The sequence below is a fragment of the Aegilops tauschii genome, chromosome 3, assembly GCF_002575655.3.
Source record: "Aegilops tauschii subsp. strangulata cultivar AL8/78 chromosome 3, Aet v6.0, whole genome shotgun sequence".
NCBI classification, from domain to species: Eukaryota; Viridiplantae; Streptophyta; class Magnoliopsida; order Poales; family Poaceae; genus Aegilops; species Aegilops tauschii.
The window spans coordinates 490,423,519-490,440,573 of record NC_053037.3 but is presented as its reverse complement, the minus strand read 5'-3'; the positions used below and the strand labels follow the sequence as shown (position 1 = coordinate 490,440,573).

The window sequence follows — 17,055 nt, the reverse complement described above, 5'->3', positions numbered from 1 at the left end:
TGGGTGGCTATAAAGGTGCACTACAGGTATCTCCGAAAGTGTCTGTTTGGTTGGCACGAATCGAGACTGGGATTTGTCACTCCGTGTAAACGGAGAGGTATCTCTGGGCTCACTCGGTAGGACATCATCATAATGTGCACAATGTGACCAAGGAGTTGATCACGGGATGATGTGTTACGGAACGAGTAAAGAGACTTGCCGGTAACGAGATTGAACAAGGTATCGGGATACCGACGATCGAATCTCGGGCAAGTAACATACCGATAGACAAAGGGAATTGTATACGGGATTGATTGAATCCTCAACATCGTGGTTCATCCGATGAGATCATCGAGGAGCATGTGGGAGCCAACATGGGTATCCAGATCCCGCTATCGGTTATTGACCGGAGAGTCGTCTCGGTCATGTCTGCGTGTCTCCCGAACCCGTAGGGTCTACACACTTAAGGTTCGGTGACGCTAGGGTTGTAGAGATATTAGTATGCGGTAACCCGAAAGTTTTTCGGAGTCCCGGATGAGATCCAGGACGTCATGAGGAGTTCCGGAATGGTCTGGAGGTAAAGATTTATATATGGGAAGTCTTATTTTGGTCGCCGGAAAGGTTTCTCACTTTATCGGTATTGTACTGGGATTGCCGAAAGGGGTCCGGGGGTCCACCAAGGGGTCCACCAGCCCCGGGGGGGCCACATGGGCTGTGGGGGGTGCGCCTTGGCCTATATGGGCCAAGGGAACCAGCCCCAAGAGGCCCATGCGCCAAGAGATAAGATAAACGGAGAGTCCTAAAGGGGGAAGGCACCTCCGAGGTGCCTTGGGGAGGAAGGACTCCTCCCTGGCCGCACCCTTCCTTGGAGGAAGGGCCAAGGCTGCGCCCCCCTCTCCCTTGGCCCTATATATAGTGGGGGGAAGGGAGGGCAGCAATACCTAAGCCCTGGCGCCTCCCTCTCCCTCGCGTGACACACCTCCCTCCTCCCGCAGCGCTTGGCGAAGCCCTGTTGGAATCCCGCTACTTCCACCACCACGCCGTCGTGCTGCTGGATCTCCATCAACCTCTCCTCCCCCCTTGCTGGATCAAGAAGGAGGAGACGTCGCTGCTCCGTACGTGTTTTGAACGCGGAGGTGCCGTCCGTTTGGCGCTAGGATCATCGGTGATTTGGATCACGACGAGTACGACTCCATCAACCCCGTTCTCTTGAACGCTTCCGCTCGTGATCTACAAGGGTATGTAGATGCACTCCTTCCCTCTCGTTGCTAGTAAACTCCATAGATTGATCTTGGTGATGCGTAGAACATTTTGAATTTCTGCTACGTTCCCCAACAGCAAGTTGATCACCAAAACATACATCAAGTGAATCACGTGATATCCCATTGTCACCATAGATAAGCACATGCAAGACATACATCAAGTGTTCTCAAATCCTTAAAGACTCAATCCGATAAGATAGCTTCAAAGGGAAAACTCAATCCATTACAAGAGAGTAGAGGGGGAGAAACATCATAAGATCCAACTATAATAGCAAAGCTCGCGATACATCAAGATCGTATCACCTCAAGAACACGAGAGAGAGAGAGAGAGAGAGAGATCAAACACATAGCTACTGGTACATACCCTCAGCCCCGAGGGTGAACTACTCCCTCCTCGTCATGGAGAGCGCCGGGATGATGAAGATGGCCACCGGTGAGGGTTCCCCCCTTCCGATAGGGTGCCGGAACAGGGTCCCGATTGGTTTTTGGTGGCTACAGAGGCCTGCGGCGGCGGAACTCCCGATCTATTCTGTTCTTTGATGTTTTTAGGGTATATGGACATATATAGGCGAAAGAAGTCGGTCAGGGGAGCCACGAGGGGCCCACAAGGGTGGGGGCGCGCCCAGGAGGGCAGGCGCGCCTCCCTGCCTCGTGGCCACCTCGAAGCTTCCTTGACTTCAAATCCAAGTCTCCTCGATCACGTTCGTTCCAAAAATCACGCTCCCGAAGGTTTCATTCCGTTTGGACTCCGTTTGATCTTGCTTTTCTGCGAAACACTGAAACAAGGGAAAAATAGAAACTGGCACTATGCTCTGGGTTAATAGGTTAGTCCCAAAAATAATATAAAAGTGTTTAATAAAGCCCATAAACATCCAAAACAGATAATATAATAGCATGAACGATCAAAAATTATAGATACGTTGGAGACGTATTAGGTACCAGGTTCCCTTCGGTGGAATCCACGTCTTCATCGGCAAGATCGGCGAGTCGGGCCCTGAGCCGGACACCTGCACCAACATCATCGAGACGGCTCAGCGTGCATGGCCCTCCAAGGCTCAAACCGCTGTGAAGCATTCCTTTGTTGGTTTCATCCATGGGGCTGAACTTGAGGAAGGATCTATGTCTGGTGGTGAGACGGCCATCTATTCTGATGGTGAGTCGTCAACCGGTGAGACCAATTCAATGTATCAACTGCAGGACGGTCGGCTTAGGGGCTATTCTGATGGCGACTGTATTCCGGACCCCCTTGAGCCGCCGAACAGGGTTGCGATCTTCATGGCCGGTACACAGCCGATGCTCGGCTCAACGACCACCGTGGCTATGACCTCCAGCTCAACGGCTGTGGCGACGGCTGGTGCTAGCGGCTCTGCGCGCCCACCGGCTCAGGTTCTGATAGAGTTGTTGGAGGCTTTGGCGACTTTGATGGGGGCGGAGGTGACCCCGGACACTCAAGAACACCATAAGGTGGATGTTGCGAAGCTACGAGATGAGATAGCTCAAGCCAAGGAAGAGCTGGCGGCAGAGAACGCTAGGATGGCCACAGAGCGAGCTGCTTTGGACGCTCAGGCACAACGGATTCAGGCAGAGTCGTTCCGGCTTACCTTGGATAAAAATTGTTCAAATGCCATCAAGAGAAGGAGGCACCAGAGTCACTTACCTCCGGTGTACGATGCGAGAAACCTTTTCAACACGCCCGAGGCAGGGACCAGTGACCCGCCCATGGTAAACCGTGTAGTTGAGACGCCCGTGACCGGAGCGCCGGTTCAGCCGCGTGCTGTGAATCCGCATCGTTTGGATATGAGTCTGCCTCAGCATGTTCCGACACCGCCGGGTCATTATTCTAACCCTCTGGATAATATGATTGCTGCAGCGACATGATTGGCGGCTCTCCCAGTTGAAGGCGAGTCTCCGGCTACGATAGAGATGCGGAGGGCCAGAGAACTTCTTCAGACAGCAGTGGCTCAACAGGCGGCTTATTCATATAGGCGTGAACGGATTCACTCAACCCCATGTCCAAGCCGGAGTTATAGCAGGCATATTGATTCGCCAACAGTTTCGAGCAGTGAACAGCGCCGTAATTAGCCTCGTGGGCATGACCCGCCGCGCGCCGACAATGATGTTCAAGCTTTGGTGGACCAGGGTGGGGCACGGCGTGAGGCTGAGCTGGCGGCTCAACTAGCGGCTCAACAGCAACCTCTGGTTTATCCGTCAGCGTCTGTGGGGGGAGGAGTGACCTCTAGATCTTTGGGTGTGCCATGTTTAGTGCCGGCTTTACGCAACGAGCGCTTGCCTAAGGATTTCAAGGGCCCCCGTAAGGTGCCTAACTACACGGCGGATCAACCCCCAGAAGCTTGGATTGAGAGCTATGAGATGGCTATGGAGATGTTGGATGTTAGTGATGTCGCATGTGCTAAGTATTTCACCATGATGTTGGATGGGCCGGCTCGTAACTGGTTGGAAGGATTGCCCACTAACTCCATTGGTTCATGGGCTGAATTGAAGTCCCGTTTTATTCAGAATTTTAAGGATACATGCAAGCAGCCCATGTCGATCCTTGACTTAGATACTTGTGTCCAGGGTGAGGGCGAGTCAATGACCCATTGGGTGCGCCGGATCTCAACCATTATTCACTCCTTAGATAGTATTAACGTCGGCTCAGCTCTCATGTTAGAGAAGAACTGTCGTTTCCTTCCCCTCAAACAGAAGCTGGGGCGGCTCAAGCGCCACTTTAATGATATGGGGGAGCTCATGGCGGCTCTCGTCAAATACGCCGACTCAGATAATACCAAGGATCCAGAATCTGACGAGGAGAAGGCTGGAAAGGGGAAGAAGAATAGCAATGGAAAGGGGCAGCAGCCCAATACAGCGGGTCAAGGTAATAATGGTAAGCGCAAGGCGGACGGCGGTTCAGACTTTGTGGCTAATACCAATGCTCAGAACAATAATCAGCATCGTAAAGGGAAGCCATTCATACCCCGGATTGGCGGGCCAAGGTTCAATATCGAGGCAGTGACGAATCAGCCTTGCCCAAAGCATAGCACCCCAGATAAGCCGTCTACCCATATGTGGAAAGATTGCTTCATCATGAAGGAGTACCGAAATTCTTGTTTTCATCAGGACCATAATGGCCCGCACGGTGGGTCAGGATCCGGATCACAAGGACACGGCTTTGGCGGCGGTGGCTCAAACTCCGGTTTTCAGGGCCAAGGCAATCAAGGTGGTTTTAATTAGCAATCCGGTCAAGGGAATCAGTAGCAGCAGTCTGGTTATCAGAGTAATCCAAAGCAGCTCAGTAGTGGCCAGTATCATGTGTTCACCACTAGTTTATGCAAACGGGACCAGAAGGTTCGTAAAAGGGCGGTGAATGCAGTTGAGCCGGCGGTCCCTCGCTACTTGCGGTGGTCTGAACATCCAATTGTATGGAGCCGCGAGGATCACCCGCCCCGGGTTGACAATCCGGGTCAGTTAGCTTTGGTGGTTGCACCTCAGGTTGGAGGGTACAAGTTCACTAAAGTACTCATGGATGGAGGCAGCAGCATCAATATCCTTTACTATGATACTTTCCGTCGTATGAGTTTGACTCATAAGGATCTTAAGCCGTCTAATACTGTTTTTCATGGTGTAGTGCCTGGTAAACCGGCGTATCCAGTGGGCAAGATAGCTTTGGAAGTGGCTTTCAGTGATGATCATGATTCCAGAGCTGAGACATTGACCTTTGAGGTGGTTAAGATCAAGAGCCCTTATCATGCCTTGTTTGGGCGGCCAGCTTATGCCAAGTTTATGGCAAGGCCTTGTTATGTTTATCTATAGCTTAAAATGCCGGGTCATAAGGGCACCATCACTGTACATGGCAACAGGAAGATAGCCTTGGAATGTGAAGAAGGCGATGTTGCTTATGCTGAGTCTGTTTGTGCAACAGAGAAGTTGAAGTTTTACAAAAATAATGTTGACCCGACAGATATGACACCTTTGAAGAAATCAACCATAGAGCATGATCCTCTGTTGAAGTTTAAGTCGGCAGATGACACTAAGCTGGTTGACTTTGTTCCTGGTGACTCATTCAAGCAGTTCAGTATCAGTGCTAATATGGATCTGAAATAGGAAAGCGCGCTCATCGAGTTCATCCGTGAGAACCGTGACATCTTTGCATGGAAACCTTCTGACATGCCAGGTGTACCGAGGGAACTCGCTGAGCACACTCTTAATGTTGATCCGAAGTTTAAACCGGTCAAGCAATTCCTTCATCGTTTTAATGAAGAGAGACGCAAGGCCATTGGTGAAGAAGTGGCCCGGCTCTTGGCGGCTGGGTTTATCATTGAAGTTTTTCATCCTGAGTGGTTGGCTAACCCGGTGCTGGTGCTTAAGAAGAATGGCATTTGGCGGACGTGTGTGGATTATACAAACCTCAACAAGGCATGTCCGGCTGACCCTTTTTTTGTGCTCTCCTCGTATTGATCAGATTATCGATGCTACGGCGGGTTGTGAGCATTTGAGTTTTCTGGATGCTTACTCTGGTTATCATCAGATCAAGATGGCAGTTAAGGACCAAGAGAAGACAACTTTCATCACTCCCTTTGGAGCCTTATGCTATGTGTCTATGCCTTTTGGGCTCAAGAGTGCCCAGGCGACTTATCAACGGTGTGTTCAGAATTGCCTCCATGACCAGATTGGACGCAATGTTCATGCTTATGTAGACGATATTGTTGTGAAATCCAGGAAGAAAGAAACCTTGGTAGATGATTTGAAAGAGACCTTTGACAATCTCCGGGTCTACAAGATGATGCTTAACCCGGCCAAGTGTGTCTTTGGTGTGCCAGCAGGCAAGCTCTTGGGTTTTTTGGTTTCTGAAAGAGGCATTGAAGCTAACCCGGAGAAAATTAAGGATATCACTTCCTTGGCTAAGCCGGCGTGTATTAATGATGTTTAGCGTCTGGTGGGTCATATTGCGGCCTTAAGTCGGTTCATAAGCCGGTTGGGTGAAAAAGCTATCCCTCTGTACCAGATGATGAAGAAAACAGATCACTTTGTGTGGAGTGATGCTGCTGATCAGGCGTTTGAGGCCTTGAAAAAACAGTTAGCTAAGCCACCAATCCTTGCTGCTCCTATTGATAAGGAGCCCTTGTTGTTATATGTGGCTGCTAATAGCCGAGCTGTCAGTGTGGCAATTGTTGTGGTAAGGAAGGAATCAGGCAAGGAATATCTGGTTCAGCGGCCGGTTTATTATGTTAGTGAGGTACTCGTTGAATCCAAGCAGCGATACCCACATTGGCAAAAGCTGGTTTATGAGGTGTTCATGGCTAGTCGCAAGTTGAAGCAGTATTCCTTTGGTCATCCCATCATTGTGGTTAGTTCCGCTCCTTTGGGGGGTATTATTCAAAACAGAGAAGCCACGGGTCGGGTAGCCAAATGGGCCATTGAGCTTGGACCCCATGGTTTGAAATATATGCCTCGGACAGCTATCAAGTCTCAAGCACTTGTGGATTTTATTAATGACTGAACCGAGCTATAGGTGCCTGAGGAGAAGCCGGATAGCACATATTGGACTATTCACTTTGATGGATCCAGGCAGTTGGAAGGCTCGGGGGCTGGAGTTATTTTGACTTCCCCGCGAGGTGATAAATTTTGTTATGTTTTAAGATTGATGTTCCCTTGTACTAACAATGTAGCTGAGTATGAGGCCTTGCTCCACGGTCTTCGGATGGCTAAACAGATGAATCTAAGCCGGGTGAGGTGTTTTGGCGACTCAGATTTGGTAGCTCAGCAAGTTTCAGGCACTTGGGACTCTAAAGATCCACTCATGGCGGCTTACCGCTGAGAGGTTGATGTTATTGTTGGTCATTTCAAAGGTTATCAAGTGGAACATGTTGACCGCAGGAAAAATGAGGCAGCTGATGCTTTAAGCCGGCTAGGGTCCCAGCGTAAGCCGGTACCACCTAATGTTTTCCTTGATATTCTGCATAATCTTTCAGTCAAATTGCCTGCGGAGGAAGATATTGCTGTTCCTGACCCGGAGGCATAGTTGGTGGCGGCTCTTCATGCTATTCCTAATTGGACAATTCCATATTTAGCTTATATGACCCGGGACGAGTTACCTGAAGATGAGACTTTGGCCAGGCAAATAACCCGGCGGTCTAAATCAATGACTATTGTCAATGGAGAGTTGCATCGATGCAATGTCACACAGGTGTTTCAACGTTGTGTTTCTCCTGAGGAAGGTCATGAGATTCTACGAGAGATTCATGAAGGAGACTGTGGTCATCATGCCGGCTCTAAGTCTCTCGTAGCCAAGGCTTTGCGTCATGGGTTTTATTGGCTGACGGCTCATGCTGATGCAGAGGATTTGGTCAGTAAATGTGATGGTTGTCAGAAATTCTCAAGACGAGCTCATGTACCGGCTCAAGAATTGAGGATGATTCCAATTACTTGGTTGTTTGCATTCTAGGGGCTGGATATGGTTGGACCTTTCAAAAGGTCCAAGGATAAAAAGACCCACCTTTTGGTGGCGGTTGACAAATTTACAAAGTGGGTTGAGGCAGAGACGGTCAACAAGTGTGACGCGGCGACAGCAGTTCAATTCATCGAAAAGGTGATTTTCCGATTTGGCTATCCTCACAGCATTATAACTGATAATGGCACTAATCGGTCTAAAGGTGCTATGAAAGAATTCTGTCAACGAGAGCATATTCGTCTTGATGTATCATCAGTGGCTCTCCCCCAGTCCAATGGCCAAGCTGAAAGAGCCAATCAAATGATTTTGAGAGGCATAAAACCTCAGCTTATGGTCCCTTTGCAGAGGACGCCGGGTTGTTGGGTTGAGGAGTTATCAATATCACCCCCAACTGATCTACGGGTTACACGCCTTCATGGTTTGCGGAGTAGAGGCGGTTCTCCCTAGTGGCATCCGTCACGACTCACCCCGTGTGGCGGCTTATGTTGAAGCTGATAATGAAAAAGCACGACAGGATGATCTTAACTTGTTGGATGAGGAGCGTGACCATGCGGCGGCTCGTTCGGCGATTTATCAGCAACATCTACATCGTTACATAGCCGCCGGGTTAAAACCAGGACCTTTCAAGAAGGAGATTTGGTGCTCCGGCTCATCCAGGATCAAACTGATATGCACAAGCTCTCCCCACCTTGGGAAGGGCCCTTTGTGGTCAGCAAAAATCTGAACAACGGGTCATATTACCTTATCGATGTTCGAGACCACAAGGACTCACGCACGTCAGAGGAGGAGACCTGCCGGCCGTGGAATATTGCTCATCTTCGGCCTTATTACACCTGAGCCACCGGCTCTTGTGATGTACATACTTCTATCAATGTATATATTATGATTAGTATAATAAAGCCGGCATCCCTGATAATTCAGGGCCTCTGTTGTTTCATTTCTGAGAATATGAGTCTTTATTATCGCTTCATACAATCACTTGGGGGCTTCCTGCTCATTGAGCATAACTATGACTACCCTCTTGATCCGGCTTGTATGCCATGATTACAAATACTCGGGGGCTTCCTGCTCATTGAGCATAGCTGTGACTACCCTATTGATCCGGCTTGAACGCCGTTGCTACAACCTACTTGGAGGCTTGATGCCCGGGTTAAAGGGACCAAAGAGAGTCTGTTGCAGAGAACAGCTCAAACATAGGTACCCTGCCCTGATGATTCAATATATATCACTTGGGGGCTCCCTGTTCATTGAACATAGCGTTGATAACCCTTTTGATTGGCTTGAAACACCAGGTGTATACACCAAAAAAATTCAGTTGATCCTGCCTTGTACGTCTGCCACTCCGCCCAGGTAATCCTGGAATGACCCGCCGAACTCTTGACAATCAATCTTATTAAGACCCTGAACTTGTCAAGGTTAAAACGGCGGTTGGTCATGTGAGGCCCGGCTTACAAGGTTTGAATGAAGGATTAACTTAGTGGCTGTGCAAGCCCATGAAAAGCACTTGATGATTTAGGCCTGGCCGCCTATGAAAGCCTCGATTTTTTGATTTGTTTTTTGAACTTTGTTTGGGTTCATATTTTTGTACCATATTGATATATGGTTTAAAATTGGTTCAGGCCATGTTGACTTGATCCTCATGATTCATCTTTGAATCTATCCGGAGTTTTGATAACCCGGCCTGGCTTTGGACGTTAAGTCACCAGTGCGTTGATTAAATGCTTGGAGTTCTGCACTCAAGTCTTTGGGATGTTACCCTTGCTGCATATGGCGTTGTAAGCCAGCAGTATGAATAAATTGCACAGGGCGCTGCGCTCTAAACCTTTGGGCTGTTACCTTTACTGCATGTGGTATGGTAAGCCAGGAGTATGAACAAATATCACAGGTATGATATTTCCTTTATTATGATTATATGAGGTTTTGATAAACCCGCCCTGGTTATGGACTATGCAGTCACCAGTGGATTTTATATGGGGTTTTGTGGCCCGCCCTGGGATAAATCGCCAGGGCACATGTTATCTACTTATGTGCAGGACATACGATAGCTATGATCTGCAGAATTTGATGATATTATAAAGCATAAGTGCCTGATCTTCAATGTCAGATCGGCGGCTTACAAGTGTTATGAAAATCAACATGCGCGATGGCATGGCAGCTGATACGTCTCCAACGTATCTATAATTTTTTATTGTTCCATGCTGTTATATTATCAATCTTGGATGTTTTATAATCATTTTATAGTCAGTTTATATCATTTTTTGGTACTAACCTATTGACATAGTGCCAAGTGCCCGTTGTTGTTTTCTGCATGTTTTTTACATCGCAGGAAATCAATACCAAACGGAGTCCAAATGCAACGAAACTTCACGGAGATTTTTTATGGACCAGAAGACACCTAATGGGCCAAGGCTGCGCCTGGGGGGTGCTTCGAGGGGAGCACAACCCACCAGGGCGCGCCCTGGTGGGTTGTGCCCACCTCGGGTGCCCCCCGGACCGCCTCTTTGCTCTATAAATACCCCAATACTCCAGAAACCCTAGGAGAGTCAACGAAAATCAATTCTAGGCGCCGTAGAGTCCAGAACCACAAGATCCAATCTAGACACCATCACAGAGGGGTTCACCACTTCCATTGGTGCCTCTTCGATGATGCGTGAGTAGTTCTTTGTAGACCTTCGGGTCCGTAGTTAGTAGCTAGATGGCTTCCTCTCTCTCGCTAGATTCTCAATACAATGGTCTCTTGGAGATCCATATGATGTAACTCTTTTTGCGGTGTGTTTGTTGGGATCGGATGAACTTTGAGTTTATGATCAGATCTATCTTTTTATATCCATGAAAGTTATTTGAGTTTCTTTGATCTCTTATATGCATGATTGCTTATAGCCTCGTATTTCTTCTCCGATATTTGGGTTTTGTTTGGCCAACTTGATCTATTTATCTTGCAATGGGAAGAGGTGCTTTGTAGTGGGTTCGATCTTACGGTGCTTGATCCCAATGACAGAAGGGGAACCGACACGTATGTATCATTGCTACTAAGGATAAAACGATGGGGTCTATTTCTACATAGATAGATCTTGTCTACATCATGTCATCGTTCTTATTGCATTACTTTGTTTCTCCATGAACTTAATACACTAGATGCATGCTGGATAGCGGTCAATGTGTGGAGTAATAGTAGTAGATGCAGGCAGGAGTCGGTCTACTAATCTTGGACGTGATGCCTATATAATGATCATTGCCTGGATATCGTCATGATTATTTGAAGTTCTATCAATTGCCCAACAGTAATTTGTTTACCCACCGTTTGCTATTTTTCTCGAGATAAGCCACTAGTGAAACCTACGGCCCCCGCGTCTCTTTCTTACATTATTTCCCTTTGCGATCTACTTTTCCTTTGCTTTTATTTTTAGATCTATTAAACCAAAAACACAAAAATACCTTGTTGTGTTTTATTCTTATTTATTTTATTTGGCGTTCGATCTATCAATCTATTACAACTTTCTCCCATCCACGTGCCAATTTCTGGCGTCGTTACCTGAAAGGGATTGACAACCCCTTTAACACGTCGGGTTGCAAGTGGTTGTTATTTGTGTGCAGGTGTTGTTTACGTTGTGTTGCTTGGTTCTCCTACTGGTTCGATAACCTTGGTTTCATCACTGAGGGAAATACCTACTACTGCTGTGCTGCATCATCCCTTCCTCTTTGGGTAAATACTGACGTAGCTTCAAGCCGCCATCAAAAGGAATTTCTGGCGCCGTTGCCGGGGAGGATCTTCAACATATACCAGGTTCCTAATCACAAATCTCATCTCCTTGCAATTTACATTATTTTCCATTTGCCTCTCGTTTTCCTCTCCCCCACTTCACAAAAAAAATTGTCGTTTTATTCGCCCTCTTTTTTTTCGTTGTTTTCCTGCCGGATCTATCAGTGTTCTTGCTTTCTAGTCATAATGGCTAGCATGCCTATTCCTCCTTTGTCACCGGATTTTGAAGTTCTTTACTTCAAGTAAAGACAAGGAGAAAATTTGAAAGATGCTTGGTATAGGCTTATGGAATCTTATTGTATTTGCAATTTAAAAGGGGACGCTAAGATCTTGCTTCGTAATTTTTACATAGGATTGGCTTTGCATCATAGACAACTCCTAGATTTTGCCGCTAAAGGGAATTTTATTGAGCTTGATGCCAATGCTGCCTACGAAATTTTAGAATGAATTTTGGGTGTTCTACCTCAAAAGAAGGGGTTCTCTTTCACCCCAGAGGGAGTTCAAATGCTGGACAAACTTGGTGATTTGCATAAACACATGGTTGAATTACAAAAATATAATGAACCCCTCAAACATCTCAATGGTAGTATCAATCGCATGAACACCTTGATTACTCTTTGCAACAAGCGATTGGATATTTTGGATCTAAAGATGGTTTCTTTTCCTGAGAATTTAGGGAAGCGTAAAGAGCCTCCCGGGTTTGAGAAAACCCTTACCAAAGTAGCCAAAACTACGGATGACAAAACTTAGATCCATGCCTTATGCCTAGCTAAGGGCATAAAACAATAGCGCTTGTTGGGAGGCAACCCAATGCATAAAATTTATTTTTTGGTTTTTGCTTTCTGTTCTTGAGTGTTTGCACAATTATGCTGCTGTTATGGTGTTTTTTGTGTTTTAATTAGTGTTTGTGCCAAGTAAAGCCTTTAGGATCTTCCTGGGTGATAGTTGTTTGATCTTGCTGAAAAACAGAAACTTATGCACTCACAAAAATAATTTTCATAAATCACAGAAACGTGCTTTTACCCTGATTATTTTTGCAGAAGATTAATATACAAATTTCTCAGGTCGTCCTAATTTTTTAGAATCTTTGGAGTTTCATAAGTATTCGAAATAGTCAGATTGCTACAGACTGTTCTGTTTTGACAGATTCTGCTTTCTTTGCGTTGTGTGCTTGTTTTGATGGCTCTATGGTTGTCTTTGATGAGTTTTTGCCATAGAAAAGTTGGAATACAGTAGATACAATGCAAAAACAAAATATGAATTGGTTTGATACAATGCTTATAATAGTGATTTGCTTTCTTGTACTAACGGATCTCACGAAGGTTTTGTTGATTTTTGTGTGATTGAAGTTTTCAAGTTTTGGGTTATCTTACGATGGATGCAGGAATAAGGAGTAAGAAGAGCCTAAGCTTGGGGATGCCCCGGCATCCCAAGCTATTATCCAAAAGAGAGCAAACAACTAAGCTTGGGGATGCCCCCGAGTGGCATCCCCTCTTTCTTCTAACGACCATCGGTATTTTACTCGAAGCTACATTTTTATTTGTCACATACTATGTGTTTTGCTTGGAGAGTCTTGTATGATAAGAGTCTTTGCTTGTTTTATTTTGTGTTTTAAGTCTTGATTCCTTGCTGGACACACCTATTTGAGAGAGCCAAAATTATGTCATGACTTGTTAGAATTGCTCTCTATGCTTCACTTAAATTTTTATGAGTTATGGACTTGGTCTAGTGCTTCACTTATATATTTTTGAGCACCGTGTGATTTAGTATTTTTGAATAAATGCTCTCTTGCTTCACTTAGATTTATTTGAGAGCTAGTAAAATTTTCAAGAAATTCTCTCTTGCTTCACTTAAATTATTTTGAGAGAAAAAATTATGCTCATGATCTTCACTTATATTTGTTTGAGCTTATCAAAAGCAACACATGAAAATTAGTCCCAAAGTGATAGATATCCAAGAAGGATATAATAAAAACTTTCATGAAGATCATTGGACAAAATAAACTTGATTCCTTGTAATAGTTTTGAGATATGATGATGTGATATGTGAGTCATGTTGATGAGTAATTTTGCTTTAGTAAAAATATTGGTGTTAAGGTTTGTGATTCCCTATGCAAGCATGAAAGTCAATAGTCATGCAATGATATTATATCCTACTTGTGGTGCATTATTCGGTGTTAATTGTGCTTAATGCTTGCTGATGAGATTATTCGTTTCTTGGTTGGTCGATTCTTAATCTTTTGCTAGCCTTCATTTTGCACTAAGTATGATCTCTACTTGTGCATCCAAAAACCTTCAAACCAGTTTTGCCACATGAGTCCACTATAACTACCTAGATGCGGTATTATTTTTCCGTTCTAAGAAAATTTTTATGTGCCATCTCTAATTTCAAAATAAACTTCTCTTTTGTGTGTTCCTACTGCTCGCGGAGCGGTAAGGGGTGACTAATATTTTCCATGCTAGATGTGTTATTCTCACGATGAGTGTTTATTCACTTGTCATTGCACGAGAGTAAGGCAATGGTATTAGGGATGCCCAGTCCCGAAATGAAAAATGAATTTACTTTATGTTGTCAAATAATAAATTCCTTGGAAAGTGTTGGTATGGAAGGCAACCATGGATTCGGCTAGCCATGAAAGTGGAAGTATGGTGGAAAAAGGAATAAACTTTATTTTCTGTTTGGGAACCGCCTATGATATATTTAGAATGGAATGTGTTGGGAACTCTAAGTCGTTTCGTTGGTGGGAAAGACACACCTCCCAAAATGTTTTTATCTCTAAGTTTTTCGCTTTGAGCTCTGGCACCTCTACAAATCCCTACTTCCCTCTGTGAAGGGCCTTTCTTTTACTTTATGCAATTTTTATTTTCAATTTGAGTCTCCATCTTCTCATATAAAAGCACCAACTAGGAGGCATTATGATCGTACTTGAGTATTGGGTGTAGCTAATATGTGAGTGTGTTTCATGAATGGATCAATGATTGAGCATGATGGGCTAGGGATAACTTATTTTAGCGTTGATATTTTGAAAGACATGGTTGCTTGTTGATATGCTTGATTATTTAAGTTATCATGTGAAAACTAGACTATTGATTTGAATCACATAAATGTCCATGCTATAAAGAAAATGATATGACATGTTAGGCAGCATTCCACATCAAAGATTTTGTTTTTACCTACTCGAGGACGAGCAGGAGTTAAGCTTGGAGATGCTGACACATCCCCAACGTATCTATAATTTTTTATTGTTCCATGTTGTTATATTATCAACCTTGGATGTTTTATAATCATTTTATAGTCATTTTATATTATTTTTGGCACTAACCTATTGACATAGTGCTAAGTGCCGTTGCTATTTTCTGCATGTTTTTTACATCGCAAGAAATCAATACCAAACAGAGTCCAAATGCAACGAAACTTCACGGATATTTTTTATGGACCAGAAGACACCTAATGGGACAAGGCTGCGCCTGGGGGGTGCTCCGCGAGTTGCACAACCCACCAGGGCGCGCCCTGGTGGGTTGTGCCCACCTCGGGTGCCCCGGACCGCCTCTTTGCTCTATAAATACCCCAATACTCCAGAAACCCCAGGAGAGTCAACGAAAATCAATTCTAGGCGCCGTAGAGTCCAGAACCACCAGATCCAATCTAGACACCATCACGGAGGGGTTCACCACTTCCATTGGTGCCTCTCCGATGATGCGTGAGTAGTTCTTTGTAGACCTTCGGGTCCGTAGTTAGTAGCTAGATGGCTTCCTCTCTCTCGCTAGTTTCTCAATACAATGGTCTCTTGGAGATCCATATGATGTAACTCTTTTTGCGGTGTGTTTGTTGGGATCGGATGAACTTTGAGTTTATGATCAGATCTATCTTTTTATATCCATGAAAGTTATTTGAGTTCCTTTGATCTCTTATATGCATGATTGCTTATAGCCTCGTATTTCTTCTCCGATATTTGGGTTTTGTTTGGCCAACTTGATCTATTTATCTTGCAATGGGAAGAGGTGCTTTGTAGTGGGTTCGATCTTACGGTGCTTGATCCCAATGACAGAAGGGGAACCGACACATATGTATCATTGCTACTAAGGATAAAACGATGGGGTCTATCTCTACATAGATAGATCTTGTCTACATCATGTCATCGTTCTTATTGCATTACTTTGTTTATCTCTTCCAGAAAGGAGAATCGGCCTGTGCAAATAAAGTGGGTTATGAGAAGACAGTTTAAATGAAAGACAATGCTTAAATTGGAAATAGCTTAAAAGCTTACAGCTGGCGGTTGGTTGACAATGCAGAAATGATTCAATCCAACTTTGCTGTAGTCTTCCAGACTCTCGTTCAGTAGAGATTAGGTCATATTATTGATGTCATCTTCAGTTATCTCTGTCTGGCAGTGGTGAAGCGGATCTTTCAAATCGCCAGTGTACTCACACATTAAGCCGGGTCGGCGGCTTAGGGGCAATATCCTCCATGAAACCCAGCACCGGACAAGGTCGATGTCGGTTAAACCATTGGCCATGAAGGCTCTGATTTTTGAAAAAATGGGCGCATATTTGGCCCGTTCCTTTGTGTTGATGCGTTCTGGAAGATGATGCATGTTGCTAAGCCGTCTGCGCGGTAACCCGGCAGAGGATTTTCCCCTTTTGGAGAAGTGTCTTGGCAATAAAACCAAGTTTGGTTCCAATCCTTGGGATGACTGGGCAGTGTGGCGGCTGGGGAAGTGACTTCTTTCCGTCGCTGAATAGAAATGCCCCCTAACACTAGGCTGGGCCCATTAGTAAACTCAGTCTGCCGGTTTAAGTAATAAAATTCCCTGAACAGTTCCACAGTGGGCTCCTGTTGAAGGTACGCCTTGCAGAACACTTGAAAATTGCAGATGTTTGAAACGGAATTTGGTCCAATATCTTGAGGATGAAGCTTGAAAAAGTGTAGCACATCACGGAAGAATTTTGAGCCGGGAGGGCTAAAACCCCGGAGCAGATGATCAGTGAAGACAATTACTTCGCCGTCCTTGGGCTCAGGAGGGGTTTCTGTGCCTGGTACCCTCCAATGGATGACATCTTTTTTGGCTAGGATGCCTGTTTGAACATATTCGTTCAAGTCTTCCTCGGTGACACGGGAAATGACCTAGTTGCATGCAGTGAGAGTCTTGCCCATTTTGAGGATGAAGGCCTAAAAGAAAGAAATATTGACAGTTTAAGATTAAGCTGCTGGAAACTAAGGGATATTAAGGCCTCCTTTTAATAGAGTACCGGACCAAAGCATTAACACTTAGTGAATACATGAACTCCTCAAACTACGGTCATCACCGGGAGTGGTCCTGATTATTGTCACTTCGGGGTTACTGGATCATAACACATAGTAGGTGACTAATGACTTGCAAGATAGGGTCAAGAACTCACATATATTCATGAAAACATAATAGGTTCAGATCTGAATTCATGGCACTCGGGCCCTAGTGACAAGCATTAAGCATAGCAACATCAATCTCAGAACATAGTGGATACTAGGGATCAAACCCTAACAAAACTAACTCGATTACATGATAAATCTCATCCAACCCATCACCGTCCAGCAAGCCTACGATGGAATTACTCATGCACGGCGGT

At 45.2% G+C, this 17,055-nt stretch overlaps 1 pseudogene; it reads left to right on the top strand.

Moving 5' to 3' along the window:
• The window catches only part of LOC141043041 (uncharacterized), an 81,541-nt pseudogene extending 74,281 nt beyond the window's left edge, over positions 1-7,260 (top strand).
• The last annotated feature ends 9,795 nt before the right edge of the window (positions 7,261-17,055 follow it).